Consider the following 17,990-nt stretch of genomic DNA (forward strand, 5'->3'; position numbering starts at 1 on the left):
AAATATGGTGGATATTGTTCAAATTAAAATATACTCTCTGACACATGATAAAATGAGCTGCCCTTTTCCATAACGTAATTTAGATTTAATTATCAATAAAAGAGAAGTAAAGATGTGATTCAACTCTGCTGTAAGGACTCCAACTCCCACTCCTTCCAATCTATCTTTCTTGCTGTCCATGAAGTTTTATTTTTAAACTGAAGATCTAATTGTGTACTGCCCTTTTGAGGTTGGGATGGAGAAAGCATGTCACAATCTGGAGGGGTAAGACACATTAAATGTTATAATCAGTTACCACCTCCTTCTCAAACACACCTGCTTCTGACTCAGATTATGGCCCCACCTTGTGATGAACAAAGCTTCAGCGTCTATGGGTCAGTTTTGAAGGATGCTAAGTAGGGCAGTATGCTATTATTTGAAAATAACAGGCAAGTCATAATCCAGAAGCCTGGCATATAATGTTCTGGTCTGATATTTTCCAAAGGATGGAATAAAAGATGGTATTAAGAGGTAAACAGTATCAAATCATATTAAATTACAGAGTAAAAATATGTTTAGCTTTAGTAAAAATATGTTTATGTTTATTTTATAATACATAAAATAAAATATATATGTATAAACATATATAAAATAAACAAATATAAATAATATAAATAAATACTATATATTATAATATATAATATAAATAAATAACATATATAATATGTTTATTTTAGTAAAAATATGTTTATGGCCCTTTTTTATTTTACAAGGGGAAAGTTTTAATTTGAGCAAGCATGTCTTTAGAAGTATTTTAGTCAACAGAGGCTAACTGCTGTAATAAACCACCCCCAAACTTCAGTGTCTTTCTAAAATAGAAAGCTATTGTTCAATCAGTGAGTATGGTTACTGATCAGCCTTCCACACAGTGAATCCAGCACCTAGCTTCCTTCTGCCCTGTGGCTTTGCTGTCTCCTCTGGTCTCAAAGATTTTTGCTGGCTTCTTTTCATACAAAGAAAGGAGATGTGAAAAATTAGATGGAAGGTGGTTATGTGCCAGGTCTTGAGGAGGTATTTGTCACTCTATCCACTCCACTGGCTAGAACTTGGTCACCTGACAACAGCCCATTGCAAGGGAGGCTGTGTAATGCAGTCAAGCTACATGCCCAGAAAGAAGGCTCCTAATAATCTCAGAGAGGTTTTTTTCTAAAAGGCAGACTATCAGACCTCAGTCACAGAGCCTTCCCAAGGTACAGTTATTTTAGCTAGGATTTAATAATATTGGTTTTTTTTTATTCTACTTATGTTATCTTCTATTTTGGGCAAGTGAAACTGGCTTTACTTCTATGGCAGTACTCTAAAACTTCCTTTCAAAATAAATTTATTTTAAAATAGAGAATCTACTTAAGGAAAAAGTTTAAATAAAATTTAATAAAGTTTAAATAAAAGTTTTAAGTATTTAAGTAAGAATACAAGTGGAACATGGAAATGGCCAAATCTGTTAACAGAAACACATCAAAACACACACTGTTTTGTCTACCTTTGAATGACTTTTCCAGCCTTATTTTCAAGGACTGTTTCCACCCCTAATTTCTGACATTGAATCCAGTAACTTTCAAACCATCCTCCATTGAACACCGGCTTGCCATGACAAGTTACTAAACCAAACATTCTCAGTTTTTAATTTTCCTCTTGTAGATTAAAAACAAATTAGCATTTGGCTGCTGGATCTAGAATGAGACTTAGACAATATCACATACTTATTTGAAATTAAGATTTAATATATCACAAGTTCATGGTATTCTACAAAAAATAGTGAGACATCCAGGTGAGCCAAATTCCAAACAAATTAGAAAATTATGACACAAAGTTTGCCGTGACTTCATTTACACCTTCTTCTATCCCTGACCCACCCCCTCAAACCCAATCCATGCACCAGTCCTACCTGTTGAAAGCTACTTATGTGTCTACTGCACCACCTATCCCTGCTTTTACCACTGCTGTTACCACTGCACACCTGGACAGAGACTTGTCTTCCTCCTCTTCTCCCAACCCCAACTCTTTTTAGATCTATCCTTTATGTCTGCAATCTGTGAGACCTTGCTAAAACCCAAAGTTCGTTATGTTATTTCCTGTTTGAAATTCTTAAATTGTGCTCCATTTGACTATAGGATAAACAACAGGCTCCTGAACTTAACCCACATGACCCATGGAGTTTTGCCCTAGCTGCCTTGTCCAGCTTCTTGTCTATCAGCTATCCCAGCTTTCTCCATTCTCCTAGTTCATCAAAAGTCCCAGCTTTCCCTCTCCATGAGTCACTGCCCAAGAATTTATCCCCACCTAAAACATCATTTTTTTCTCCTCTGCTGCCAAAGAACTGACTGTCACCTGACCAGGGTGGGTAAGAGCCCCTAGTATGGGCTCTTGTAGCACCTTGTGTATACCATTTTCATATCAGACATTGCAATGCAGGCTTATTTTGAGGTCCCAGAGACACTGATTATGTATTGTTCACCTTTATATCCCCAGTGCTAAACTGAATGACTTATAATATGTACTCAATTATATGCAAAGAGCTCATTTTGTCACTCCAGAAATTCTTCTAACTTTTGCACCTGACACCTCTTGATTTGGAGAATTGCACCTTCCCATCTCCAACCATAGGAACCTTCAGAGATTCCCAAACATGGTACCTTGCTGCCCCCAACTCTGGCCAATTGAAGCCAAGTCAATGATTAATCTCCCACTGGGAATGTTTCAAAATGGAATTCAGGGAAAAGGGATGATTTTCTATGATAGCAAAACTGAGAAGTGTGAGATGACAAGAGCAGGGCAAGGTGGAAGAAAATAAGTGTCTCACACATAGTAGACAGCTAAGAGGTGCCAAGGACATATGATTAGCACTTGACCCTTGGGGTCCAGCTATCTCCAAGGTCAATTACACACCTGCCCTCTCCCTGGCTCTTGAGTCTTCCTATAAATTCCCTTTTTCTCAAAATAGTTTATGTTGGTTTCTATCCAAGAAATTAATTAAAAATCTTAGTTTAAAAATCTTCCCTAGACTTTGACCTCATTTATGGCAGGATGAATATTAACACATCTGTGTGTTCAGTGCCCAGCATAGTGCCTGGCAAGCAAGAATGAGAACTTGTAGTAATGGGGAGAGGCCTGAGTCTGCCTCAGCTGTTCACCTGAAGCTCTGTGTTTGTTTCTAGCTATGTCCTGGCAAGATATATTCCCTATATCCTTCTATATCTGTTACATGCAGACAAGCCATATAATAACATAGATGGAGGCCAGGAGCAAATAGGCTGGCAGCTCTCCTTCATTTTATGTACAAATATAAAGTGTCTAGGAGAAGAGATGGTTTTATCAGCATTTTAACCGGATCCAAGGTACTATGAACTGAAAGTGCAATTCACTGTATTAGTATAAAAATATGCTAGGTTCAACTTTTGAATATTTTAAACTTTCCCATGAGCTTACCTCTGCAATGAGACATTAGGTTTCTTGAGGCATAAACTTTTTATTTTAGTGTGTTCCTCATAGAATCCAGCTCAAGTCTGAGTATAGAGTTGGTGACTTATAAATAAAATCAGATAGAATGTGTGAGTGAAGAAATATGTGAATGCAATATCTCAAGCTATATTGTTCCAGAAATAAAAAAAAAAAAACCTTATAGAAACATTGAAGAAGATAGCAGTGTAGGAGAACGCTGGGCTCACCTCCTGCTGATCACTTAGATTCCACCCACATCTGCCTAAATAATGCAGAAAACCACCAGAAGACTAGCAGAATGGACTCCCTGGAGCCAAGCATAGACAAGAGGCCCATGGAAGAGGGTAGGAAGGGTGGAGAGGCGGTGTGCACTACACGGACTGGTGTGAGGGAGCCGAGGGCAGGGACAGATGGAAGAGCAGCCCGCCCTGCAAGGCAGAGTCCCTGAGTCTGGTTTGCAAAAGTGGAGGGCCCGGACTGCCTGAGTTCTGACAGCCAGCGGGACTTAACATCTGAAATGTTGTATGTCAACAGCTCTGCTCTTGGACAGCAGGGATGGTGAGAGAACACTGGGAGGGAGAGTTGTTGAGCCCTGGAAGACAGAGCTCAGCTCCACGGGGAACAGAGGCGGTGGCCAGCGCCATCTCCCTCTGCCATCCCCCAGCCAAAATCCCAAAGGGAACCAGTTCCTGTCACCAACTTGCTTGCACTGCACAAACACCCAACACTGTGCTTCTGTGGATTCATGCCTCCAACGGGTCTGCCTCCCTCCAGTGTTGCAGGGCCATTCCTGCAGGGGACCACCAATGGCAAAGTGAACTGAGCCTGCCCCACCCACCCCTGTGCACCTTGTGGATCCACTGGGGCTAATACGCCAGATCCCAGCCAAGTAGCACCACAAGCCTGGCAGTGTGCAAGTAGCCCAGACAGGGGCCACACCACTCCACAGTGAGTCCTGCCCCTGGGAGAAGGGAAGATAAGGTCCACACCAGTCTGACTGTAGCCCCAGTGGTGGGCTGGGGGCAGACATGTGGTCTGACTGTGGCCCTGTCCAACAACACAACTTACTGTGAAAAGCACAGAGGAAGTGCCCTGCAGTTGGGAGCCACCCCAGGGACTACGCAAAATGACAAAACGGAAGAACTCTCCTCAAAAGAAACTCCAGGAAGTAGCGACAGCTAATGAATTGATCAAGAACGATTTAAGCAATATAACGGAACAAGAATTTAGAATAATAGTCATAAAATTAATCACTGGGCTTGAAAAAAGTGTAGAGGACAGCAGAGAATCTATTGCTACAGAGATCTAGGGGTTAAGAAATAGTCATGAGGGGCTAAAAAATGTTATAAATGAGGTGCCAAATAAAATGGAGACAACCACGGCTCGTATTGAAGAGACAGAGGAGAGAATAGGTGAATTAGAACATAAAATTATGGAAAAAGAGGAAGCTGAGAAAAAGAGAGATAAAAAAAATCCAGCAGTATGAGGGGAGAATTAGAGAAGGAAGTGATGCAACCAAACGGAACAATATCCATAAATAGGAATTTCAAAAGAGGAAGAGAGACAGAAAGGGGCTGAAGGTGTACTTGAACAAATCGTAGCTGAGAAGTTCCCTGATCTGAGGAAGGAAAAAGGCATTGAAATCCAAGAGGCACAGAGAATTCCCTTCAGACGTAACTTGAATTGATCTTCTGCACAACATATCATAGTGAAACTGGCAAAATACAAGGATAAAGAGAAAATTCTGAAAGCAGCTAAGGATAAACAGCTCTAACTTATAAAGGGAGAACAATAAGACTAGTGGCAGACCTAACTACTGAAACTTGGCAAGCCAGAAACTTGGCAGGAAATCTTCAATGTGTTGAACAGAAAAAATTTGCAGCCGAGAATCCTTTATCCAACAAATGTGTATCCAACAAGAATAGAAGGAGAATAGAAGGAGAGATAAAGGTCTTCCCAAACAAACAAAAACTGAAGGAATTCATCACCGCTAAACCAGCCCTACAAGAGATCCTAAGGGAGAATCTATGAGTGAAATGTTGTAAGGACCAGAGACATCACTACAAGCATGAAACCATAGACATCACAATGACTCTAAACCCATACCTTGCAATAATAACACTGAATGTAAATGGAATAAATGCGCCAACCAAAAGCCATAGGGTATCAGAATGGATAAAAAACAAGACCTATCTATTTGTTGTCGGTCTACAAGAGACTCATTTTAGACCTGAGGACACCTTCAGATTGAAAGTGAGGGGATGGAGAACTATCTATCATGCTACTGGAAGTCAAAAGAAGCTGGAGTAACCATACTTATATCAGACAAACTAGACTTTAAATTAAAGGCTGTAACAAGAGAGGAAGAAGGGCATTATATAATAATTACAGGGTCTATCCATCAGGAGGAGCTAACAATTATAAATATCTATGTGCTGAATACGGGAACCCCCAAATATATAAAACAATTACAAACACAAGCAACCTTATTGATAAGAATGTGGTAATTGCAGGGGACTTTAATACCCCACTTACAGAAATGGATAGATCATCTAGACACACGGTCAATAAAGAAACAAGGGCCCTGAATGATACATTGGATCAGATGGACTTGACAGATATATTTAGAACTCTGCATCCCAAAGCAACAGAATATACTTTCTTCTCGAGTGCACATGGAACATTCTTCAAGATAGATCACATACTGGGTCACAAAACAGCTCATACCATGAACACTTAAAGAATTGAGTTCATACCATGAGATCATACCATGAACACTTTCAGACCACAATGCTATGAAACTTGAAATTAACCATAGGAAAAAGTCTAGACAACCTCCCAAAGCATGGCCATTAAAGAACACCCTACTAAAGAATGAATGGGCCAACCAGACAATTAGAGAAGAACTTAAAAAACATATGGAAACAAATGGAAATGAAAATACAAGAATCCAAACGCTTTGGGATGCAGCAAAGGCAGTCCTGAGAGGAAAATACTTTGCAATCCAGGCTTATCTCAAGAAACAAGAAAAATCCCAAATACAAAAGGGACACCTAAAGGAAACAGAAGCAGAACAGCAAAGACACCTCAAACCCAGCAGAAGAAGAGAAATAATAAAGATCAGAGCATAAATAAACAATATAGAATCTAAAAAAAACTGTAGAGCAGATCAACGAAAACTGAGTTGTTTTTTTGAAAAAATAAACAAAATTGATAAACCGCTAGCCAGGCTTCTCGAAAAGAAAAGGGGGATGATCCAAATAGATAAAATCATGAATGAAAATGGAATTATTACAACCAATCCCTCAGAAACACAAGCAATTATCAGGGAATACTATGAAAAATTATATGCCAACAAAGTGGACAACCTGGAAGAAATGGACAAATTCCTAAGCATCCACGCACTTCCAAAACTCAAACAAGAAGAAATAGAAAACTTGAAGAGACCCATAGCCAGAGAAGAAATTGAATCAGTTATCAAAAATCTCCCAACAAATAAGAGTCCAGGACCAGATGGCTTCCCTGGGGAATTCTACCAGACATTTAAAGCAGAGATAATACCTATCCTTCTCAAGCTATTCCAAAAAATAGAAAGGGAAAGAAAACTTCCAGAGTCATTCTATGAAGTCAGCATTACTTTGATTTCTAAACCAGACAGAGACCCAGTAAAAAAAGAGAACTACAGGCCAATATCCCTGATGAATATGGATGCAAAAATTCTCAACAAGATACTAGCAAATCGTATTCAACACATATAAAAAGAATTATTCACCATGATCAAATTGGATTCATTTTTGGGCTGCAGGGCTGGTTCATCATTCACAAATCAATCAACGTGATACATCACAATAAAAGAAAAGATAAGAACCATATGATCCTGTCAATCAATGCAGAAAAAGCATTTGACAAAACCCAGCATCCTTTCTTAATAAAAACCCTCGAGAAAATCAGGATAGAAGGAACATATTTAAACATCATAAAAGCCACTTATGAAAAGCCCATAGCTAACATCATCCCCAATAGGGAAAAACTGAGAGCTTTCTCCCTGAGTTCAGGAACACGACAGGGATGCCCACTCTCACCGCTGTTGTTTCACATAGTGTTGGAAGTGCTAGCGTCAGCAATCAGACAACAAAAAGAAATCAAAGCATCAAAATTGACAAAGATGAAGTCAAGCTTTCACTTTTTGCAGATGACATGATATTATACATGGAAAATCCGATAGATTCCACCAGAAGTCTGCTAGAACTGATACATGAATTCAGCAAAGTCGCAGGATACAAAATCAATGTACAGAAATCAGTTGCATTAGTATACACTAAAAATGAAGCAACAGAAAGACAAATAAAGAAACTGATCCCATTCACAATTGCACCAAGAAGCATAAAATACCTAGGAATAAACCTAACCATAGATGTAAAAATCTATATGCTGAAAACTATAGAAAGCTTATGAAGGAAATTGAAGAAGATATAAAGAAATGGAAAAACATTCCATGCTCATGAATTGGAAGAATAAATATTGTTAAAATGTCAATACTACCCAAAGCTATCTACACATTCAATTCAATCCCAATCAAAATTGCACCAGCATTTTTCTTGAAGCTAGAGCAAGCAATCCTAAAAGTTATATGGAACCACAAAAGACTCCAAATAGCCAAAGTAATATTGAAGAAGACCAAAGCAAGAGGCATCACAATCCCAGACTTTAGCCTCTACTACAAAGCTGTAATCATCAAGACACCATGGTTTTGGCACAAAAAGAGACACATAGACCAATGGAATAGAATAGAAACCCCAGAATTAGGCACACAAAAGTATGGCCAACTAATCTTTAACAAAGCAGGAAAGAATATCTGGTGGAAAAAAAAAGACAGTCTCTTTAACAAATGGTGCTGGGAGAACTGGACAGCAACATGCAGAAGGATGAAACTAGACCACTTTCTTACACCATTCATAAAAATAAACTCAAAGTGAATAAAGAACCTGAATGTGAAACAGGAAACCATCAAAACCCAAGAGGAGAAAGCAGGAAAAGACCTCTCTGACCTCAGCCACAGCAATTTATTACTTGACACATCCCCAAAGGAAAGGGAATTAAAAGCAAAAATGAACTATTGGGACCTCATGAAGGTAAAAAGCTTTTGCACTGCAAAGGAAACAATCAACTAAACTAAAAGGCAACCAACGGAATCGGAAAAGATATTTGCTAATGACATATCAGACAAAAGACTAGTATCCAAAATCTGTAAAGAGCTTACCAAACTCCACACCCAAAAAACAAATAACCCAGTGAAGAAATGGGGAGAAAACATGAATAGAGACTTCTCTAAAGAAGACATCCAGATGGCCAACAAGCACATGAAAAAAATGCTCAACGTCACTCCTCATCAGGGAAATACAAATCAAAACCACACCTCACGCCAGTCAGAGTGTCCAAAATGAACAAATCAGGAGACTATAGATGCTGGAGAGGATGTGGGGAAACAGGAACCCTCTTGTACTTTTGGTGGGAATGCAAACTGGTGCAGCCGCTCTGGAAAACAGTGTGGAGGTTCCTCAAAAAATTAAGAATAGATATACCCTATGACCCAGAAATAGCACTGCTAGGAATTTACCCAAGTGGTACAGGAGTACTGATGCATAGGGGCCCTTGTACCCCAACGTTTATAGTAGCACTTTCAACAATAGCCAAATTATGGAAAGAGCCTAAATGTCCATCAACTGATGAATGGATAAAGAAATTGTGGTTTATATACACAATGGAATACTAGTTAGAAATGAGAAAGAATGAAATATGGCCTTTTGTAGCAACATGGATGGAACTGGAGAGTGTTATGCTAAGTGAAATAAGTCGTATAGAGAAAGACAGATGCCATATGTTTTGACTCTTATGTGGATCCTGAGAAACTTAACAGAAGACCAAGTGGGAGGGGAAGGGGGGAAAAAAGGTTAGAGAGGGAGGGAGCCAAAAGATAAGAGACTCTTAAAAACTGAGAACAAACTGAGGGTTAATGGGGGGTGGGAGGGAGGGGAGGGTGGGTGATGGGTATTGAGTAGGGCACCTGTTGGGATGAGCACTAGCTGTTGTATGGAAACAAATTTGACTATAAATTTCATATTAAAAATAAAAGAACTTTATAGCTATAATGCAGATGAGTGGCCCTGGGTAACTTTATCCCCAAACTTGATTCCATGGCTTAGAGTTATGTGAGATGCTGCTGCTCTTGTTCCCAGATGTTTCTGCCTCCTGACCCAAGTGTCCTGTCTCTGAAATTGCCACATATACATTCGTTTCAAAATACAAGCTTTCCTCTGGGTTTCACAAGAAACATTATCACTCCCAGTATTTCATGTTTTCAGTAGACTTTACCAAGATTTATGAGGAAAGTTCACAACACACATATCCCTTCCACCTTCTCATTGCCTCTCTTTCCTTATCTCTTTTTCTGTCCCTGTTCCATCTTCAGAATAACACATTCTTCCCCTTGAGTCATATAAAACCCTTCTTCCCACATCCAGGCCTTTAGGATCCCATCTCCTATCTACTCTTATGAGTTCATCAATGTATACCTCCTAAACACATCTAGTCACCTTCTCAGGAAGAATAGTAGTAAATGACACTTTCTCCATTACATGATATAGTTATTCTAAAATTCCAGTAGGAATTGAGAGTTTTTCAATAAAATCTCCCAGGTTTTTCACAGCCTAAATGAAATTATTAATTAAGGAAAGTACAACAGAATTCAAAGTACTAACTAAAAATATGTTTGACATTAATTTCAATTAAAGCAAAGTTCTGAGAAATGAAAAGTTACCTAACACAAATTCATCTGGGTGGAAATGAGTTTTTCCAGCAAATAGTAGCTTTCAAGTATGCTGCTTCAGAATACTCAATCAGGGAAGAATTCTGCCTCAAAAGTATTGTGATTGATGCTACAAATCAGTACATAGAAGCTGTTAAATAATAACAGACGTAAGAACAAGGTGGCTTCTGTGGCACCTAGATGGCTCAGTCAGTTAAGCATCCAACTTTGGCCTAGGTTATGATCTCACAGTTTGTGAATTCGAGTCCCACATCGGGCTTTGTGCTGACAGCTTGGAGCCTGAAGCCTGCTTCGGATTCTGTGTCTCCCTCTCTCTGCCCCTCCGCCACTCATGCTGTCTCTCTCTGTCTCAAAAAATAAACATTAAAAAGATTTAACAAAGAAAAAGAAAAAGAACAGGGTGACTGCAATGCCCAAATTGGGGCTGCCATCTGGCTGCAGGTAATCAAAACAGGCCTGCATGGATGAAGATGGCCTAAACCCAGTGATGGCAAGAGCAATCATCTGATTTTTACTCAGAATAAACAAATCAGATTTCTCCCAGGGAGCAGCCAAGAAAGTGTACATGACCAGATTGGAAATGATGTGTTATTATCTGCCCAGCACCCATGGGTATCCACTTATTTTTGGTATTAAAAACTACTGTTGTTGGAAAATAATTATCCAGTTCTCTTGGCTCTGACTCCACTTCTTTTTTTTTTTTTTTTTCCCAAGGAGCAGATTGTATCACTGAGTTTCAAACTTCCATTTCTTTCTTTAAAGGGTTATTTGGCTTATGGGCACCTGCTGGAAAGCTCAGGTAAGCAGAAGCTGAAGCTTTCCAGCAGGACATGGCAGAAGCTATGTAGAAATGAGGGCCAATTTGCAAGCTATCTACAGAGCAACTGACAAATTGCTGTCCTCCCCTGGAGAATGAGCGCTTACCTCAACCTTGAGAAGAAACTCATTATGCATAGAATGGAGCTGCTTAAACTTTTCACTCTGAGCTTCCACAATCTTCTTCAGAATGGAAAGTTTCTGCAGGTACAACATATGACATAGAAATAGCACAGTCTCCACTTTCCCTTGGGGTCAATGATGTGATACCAACCCACACACACAAAAAAATCATTAAAGTCTTTCAACAGGAACCATTATCTACTGAATGCCAAAGATGGCAGCGGGCTCTATGAAATTATAGAAGACAAACATATGTGTTTGTGTGTGCATGTGTGTATATACACATTTGTGTGTGTATGGATGTATAGACATACACACCCAGAAATATTGTGTGCCAGGCACTTTAATGTGTTCTATATAAGTTCCAACCACACAGCATATAGTTTATCAAGCATACATATAGAACTAACTATGAGTTAAAGTAATGTACCATATCTACATAAAGAAAGTTCCAAACACAGGTTCTAAGGGTTCAGATAATAGAAAGAAACATCTGGCTGGGTAAATAAGGGAATGCTTTGTGCATGAGGTGGCATCAAGACGTATTATAGATGCCTTGCCTGTCTTGCTCTGTTTGTTGTTGTTGTTGTTGTTGTTGTTGTTGTTGTTTTGTGGGGTTTTTTTTGTTTTTCTTTTTTCAAAGAATCTCAACAGAGCCTGAAATCAGTTGTAGACCATGATTGTGTCCGATAAATTGGTCGGCTGGTGGTTCCTCCAGGTATCTACTTGCATGAGTTGATATCATAAAATGAAGAAGACTGAATCAAGATATTTCACATTCAGATCCCTGGGAGTAGTGTGGGTAGAGGCAGAGAGAGGAAGAGAATAATACTACTGCCTACAGGGACAACATCTGTAAGGAGAGGCTCTGCAGGGAATTGCAGAGAATTGTTTTCATGATGGATTTTGTGAGGTTTGAGGCATAGGCAGCTGCGCTTTGGGAAGAGGCTACTTCTACTCCTTCAATGGAAACTGTTACCTCAAAGGAAAATGTGCAGGACAGGGAGGTAATGTTTTCATAGAGGCCACCAACAGGGAGCACAGCAAACATTGGTGAGAAGGTGGGAACAGAACTCAAATGGACAGGTCCTGGGATGTGGCTGGTCACCAGGGTATTTGTCACTGTAAGTGGCAAGGTTGAAGGTGGAGCTGATGAGAGACTATACAGCTTAGCTTTTGTTAGGACTGCCAACTTTTGCACAGGCAGCGATCCTGGTGAGTCAGATAGTAGAACCTACCCTTGCAGAGCCACAAAAAGGTAATAAACAGGCATGCAGGTACATTTCCATTCCTCTTCCCAGGAAATCAGACACTCAGGGCAGTGGGAGGAGCCTCTCAAGCTCAGACCTTCCTTCTTTAGAAATGTTTAAATCTATAGTGATATTTAGAAAGATAGGAACCAAGGCAAGTGCCAGAAACAAACAAACAAACAAACAAACAAACAAACCATCGGATTCATAACTGGATTACATAAAGTTAACAAAACCCAAACTTATTTGGAAACAGATTTCCACATTTATCTGTTTCCCGATCTTGAATTTTCAAAAATTTTTATTTTAAAATACTGCAATATTAATACTAAAACTCTTTACATGGCCACCACATTTGTCCATCCCAGTCTAGCTTGGACTATTCTTATTATCAGCTCTGATACCTGATACACCAATCAATAATTGGCCAGAGAAAGATCAGCCAGGCCATAGACCACCTGTCAGGGTCAGGCAGGCAAGTCAGGGGAGATGCTCCTGAAATTTCTTCCTGCTTATCAATTGAGGAAACAGGACAGGCAGAAGCCCCTGTATCACCATTACTCTTGTTCAGAGTGATGGTTTTCACATGGATCACTTCCAGGGAGCTTTAGCCACAGTTTTGGAACTCTAGAGAACTGACTTTGCTTATCTTTTTTCTTCAGTTTTTCCTCTATCTCTGTCATTTCTGAAAATGTCACGTACTTGCCATCAGAAACCTGAATTTGCTTTTAAAAATCTTCCTGACTTCCAGACACTAGAAATGAGACAGAATTAGGTCTAATGGACTAATTAGACCTTGGGTCCCCAGGATGTCACCAACTTTCACCTCCTAGGAAGTAACACTGATAAAGATCACCAAAGAGAAACGTGCTCTCTCATGTGTAACAGCTTTCCTAAAGAAAGCAGGATCCTCTGGCTCTGCCATACTCCTATAACATTCCTGAGAAAAGAAGAAAAGAAGAAGAGCATCTTCTGTTCTTGTTTTATTTTTCTCTTTCTCGTCCCCTGAAACCACACAAGCTCTACTGTGAATAAATAAAGCCGAATGTGGGTCATCACCCAGAAGAGTCAGTTTCATCTCATCAGGAAGTCAGAAGTCTCTAAACACAAAGACCTTCTCCTGGGGAGAGGCAGCAGGGTGGGAGGGGATTCTTTGGCACAAGTCAAGATGCAGTATGCAGGGGCATGGGGAGGGGAAAGCACAGAAAGTGAATGTCTAAGAAGCCTGCATCACATGCCCTTTTCAAGGCTCAGCCTCTGTCAATTGGTTTGTCCCTTTTATAGAAAAAGAGATCAGGACTAAGAATAGGAGAGTTGAAAAGGGCATGAAGGTTAAGAAAAATGGCTTGGCTGAAAATACCAAGCTATTTCTTTGATTTAGAGTTTCCTTCTTTTCACAGCTCATTATCTGTTTCCATCCCTCAAGGTGATTTTGTCACCTTTGACTGTCATTCCTCCTCTTGACCTTGTTACCTTTTCAGGTACAGGATGTCTAAAACAATGCCTTTTCAAACCCTAATCTCTTCATTCCATCCTTCCCCTAATCCACTTTCTGGAATGGCTCTCCCTGAATAGCTACACACCTTAATTCTCTCTAGAAGACATTAACTCTTTTGTCTCCCCAGCACCATCTGTCCTCATTTATGAGGACACAAAACCCTCCTTCTTTTAGAACTATTCCTTTCTTAGGTCTAGGCATATAATCAGAATAAGACCTGTCATTTCTATGGATGGAGGTAGGGACATTTCCTAAGTTACATTAAATATTGTAAGCCTACAGCTGCAATAGTGTTTGCTCTAGGGATGAAGCTATGGCACAAGGCAGGTCAATGAGAATGCTTTCTAGAAGATTTATAATTGGAGCCCATGGAAGAAGGTCTTATTCCTCTCTGAACATAAAGTGAGAAATAAGCAAAGACCAACCAGATGAAAACAAACAAAGGCTATTTGTTCAGAGCTTGCAAGAGAGTCAGCCACCATCACTTGTGTTTTGGCAGAGACTCAAAGGCAGAGGAGTTGGAAAGCTTTGCAGTAGGGAAAAAGGAAGTCCTCAGTTATGCCCTGCCTGGAGGCTGCTGACATGGTGAAGCTGTAGGAAGGCTAACTAGAAGGAGAGCATCCTATGAAATTGATTAGGGGTGCATATTTGGTTTTATGTGTTTGGTCCTAAGTTGCGAGAACAAAAATTAGGGAAGGTGTCAGTTATTAATAAAATCTTGGCCATTTTAGCTTCCTGGATTATTACTAGTGATAGAAATCTGACTTCCTAAAAGTCTAACTTATAGCAGACTAGCTTTCCATGCTATTTTTAATAGATAAGGGGGTTGGTTTCCTGGACAAGTTGCTGCAGGGAGAAGGTCAGAATTCTATTTTTATATATGGTCTGGCCATTTGCCGGAGTCCAGCTCCAGCAGGTCCAGGGGTTCCTGAAGGATGAACGGCATCGGCGAAAAAATGAAAATAAAACAAAACTAAAATAAAAAAAATAAAAATGGACACAGACAACAGCAGTGTGTTGAACTGGCCAATTTATTGTAGTAAATGTGGCATTATATATGCTAGTGATTTCCTTGTAACATACGTCATCTATGTTTTTCTAACATTACCTAATTTTGAAAATGTTCCTATGTATAAACAACCTTTAAGAAATAACATGGTGATTTTCCCCTAGCTTTCCCGCATACCCTTTGATTATAGATTAATTTCTTACATTATTCCATTATGCATCTGCATGTATCTATAATCTACAAAGCATTTGCTTTGCTGTTCTCCTGAAAGGCCCTCCATTTCTCAACACCTCAAGTGGAACAGTTACAGGGACATGACCTCCTAACCACATGAGGCCAGAAGAACAATGTGTTTGCCTCGGTCTGAGGTGCCAGGAAGGGGCTGAAAAAGCCTTAGAAACCTATGCCTCATACATTCTCAGAGAGACAATGCACCTAGGAACCAATGAACCATTCTGTACCTTAACTGACTAGGTTCAGTCATCATCTGGAATGCCTTCGGGGGGCCAGTTGGGCCTAGGGGTTGAAGTCACCTGTACCCAGAGATACACTCCTTAGTTGCTGGAGTGAGGCTTTCAAATCCATGTCTCTCCTTTTCAGGCCCTCTTTGCTGGCAAAAGTATGAGGCTATCCTTCCTGTAAGTAGAGGAGTCTCCATAGGGGATGGCAAGGGCTAAACATAAGGCCGCACAATTTCTTGCTGAACCTTATTTTCTTCCCTAATGGTTCTTTTCCCAGGGGGCCTGCCGAGGGCAATTCCCCAACAGACAATACCCCAGGTAGTTTTAAGGCCAAATTACCTAAAAGCGGGAGTACAAGAAGCTTCACTGTTGGTGGGCCACCCTGCAGTCACCAATCCGTACACAGCCCGGGCCCTGCCACTCAGGATGGGATAGCTCGGGTTCCAGCAGCCTTTATCCATTTATATATTCAGTCACTCAACACTTTTGATGATTAAGGTTTGGAGTTGTTTTTGGCCAGGGTTCCTGCTAAAAGAATGAGGCCAACATGCAGAGCATTGCAGAAGCAATGACAGACCAAGAGAATCTTGGTGGTGTTTGAGTTCCTTTCTCCAGCTATCCTAAGTATAGCTCATCCCTGGCTCCCTTTGTGATTTGCTGAATCAATCCTTCCTTTATTTTAAGAGCTAATATTTTCCCATTTTTTACTCTGCTAACTTGAGCTATGTTTCAATCAAGAGAGTCCTTCCCTGTTCACTCACTAATAGTGACTAGTAGTCGAGTGTCCCTTTCTCAGTCTTCATCCTGTTTGAAAGCCCTGAAAATGTAACACTGTTAATTGTAGTACTACTCCATGAATCCATGCCTTTGTGGTTTTCTTTTCCTCTCTAGCTGCTCTGACTCTAATTGACTCTCTGGGCTTCCTTTGACGACCTGCGGGAGACCAGCTCCAGCAACCAGGGGTTCCCAAAGGAAGAACAGTGTCGGTGAAAATAAAACAAAACTAAAATAAAAAACTAGAATATAAAAAACTAAAATAAAAAACTAAAACTAAAATAAAAATGGACACAGACAACAGCAGTGTGTTGAACTGGCCTATTTATTGTAGTAAATGTGGCATTATATATGCTAGTGATTTCCTTGTAACATATGTCATCTATGTTTTTCTAACATTACCTAATTTTGAAAACGTTCCTATGTATAAACAACCTTTAAGAAATAACATGGTGATTTTCCCCTAGCTTTCCCGCATACCTTTTGATTAGAGATTTATTTCTTACATTATTCCATTATGCATCTGCGTTTATCTATAATCTACAAAGCATTTGCTTTGCTGTTCTCCTGAAAGGGCTTCCATTTCTCAACACCTCAAGTGGAACAGTTACAGGGACATGACCTCCTAACCACATGAGGCCAGAAAAACAATGTGTTTGCCTCGGTCTGAGGTACCAGGAAGGGGCTGAAAAAGCCTTAGAAACCCATACCTCATACATTCTCAGAGAGACAATGCACCAATGAACCATTCTGTACCTTAACTGACTAGGTTCAGTCATCATCTGGAATGCCTTCGGGGGGCCAGGTGGGCCTAGGGGTTGAAGTCATCTGTGCCCAGAGATATACTCCTTAGTTGCTGGAGTGAGGCTTTCAAATCCATATGTCTCTCCTTTACAGGCCCTCTTTGCTGGCAAGGTATGAGGCTATCCTTCCTGTAAGTAGAGGAGTCTCCATAGGCGATGGCAAGGGCTAAACGTAAGGCCGCACAGTTTCTTGGGGAACCTTATTTTCTTTCCCTAATGGTTCTTTTCCCAGGGGGTCTGCCGAGGGTAATTTCCCAACAGACAATACCCCAGGTACTTTAATAAGGCCAAATTACCTAAAAGCGGGAGTACAAGAAGCTTCACTGTTGGTGGGCCACCCTGCAGTCACCAATCTGTCCACAGCCCGGGCCCTGCCACACAGGCTGGGATAGCTTGGCTTCCAGCAACCACCCTATAAATCTTTTCTATTATCTTTCCCTCCCTCTCCAAGTTCTGTACGGAGCATCTGCTCTTTCTCTGCATACCTTTTTCCTCAGGTATCATCCACTCACATGGACTCCAGTAATTACTTCTTCCTGGACCCAGCCCTGATTTCCATTTTTACCCATGCTCCAGTACCACTTACCCAACATTTTCATCTCTCCAACAGGCTCAGCATGTCTCCAAAGAAACTCTGCAACTCCCAGAAAATGTGGCATTTCTAACAGAAATTGGGCTGTAGTCCTGATACTGTGGAGCCTGGAAATTTGGAATCATCCCTGGGCATCTCCGCATCTCCTCTTTTGTCTCTTTATATATGGTAGAAATTGTCATTTTCACAGGAAACAGTCTTAAATAATTTTCCCAAGGTCAGAAGGATAATGAGCAGCAGAGTCAGGACCCTCAGATTTTACACTGATGGTGCTTCCCAAATTGTGTTTCTTTGAACCCTCTGAACTCTAAAATAGAAAGGCTGCCTCATGGGTGAGGATACATGTCCAACCGACCCAACA

This window comes from Panthera uncia (assembly GCF_023721935.1).
Source record: "Panthera uncia isolate 11264 chromosome E2 unlocalized genomic scaffold, Puncia_PCG_1.0 HiC_scaffold_19, whole genome shotgun sequence".
In the NCBI taxonomy this organism is placed as follows: Eukaryota; Metazoa; Chordata; class Mammalia; order Carnivora; family Felidae; genus Panthera; species Panthera uncia.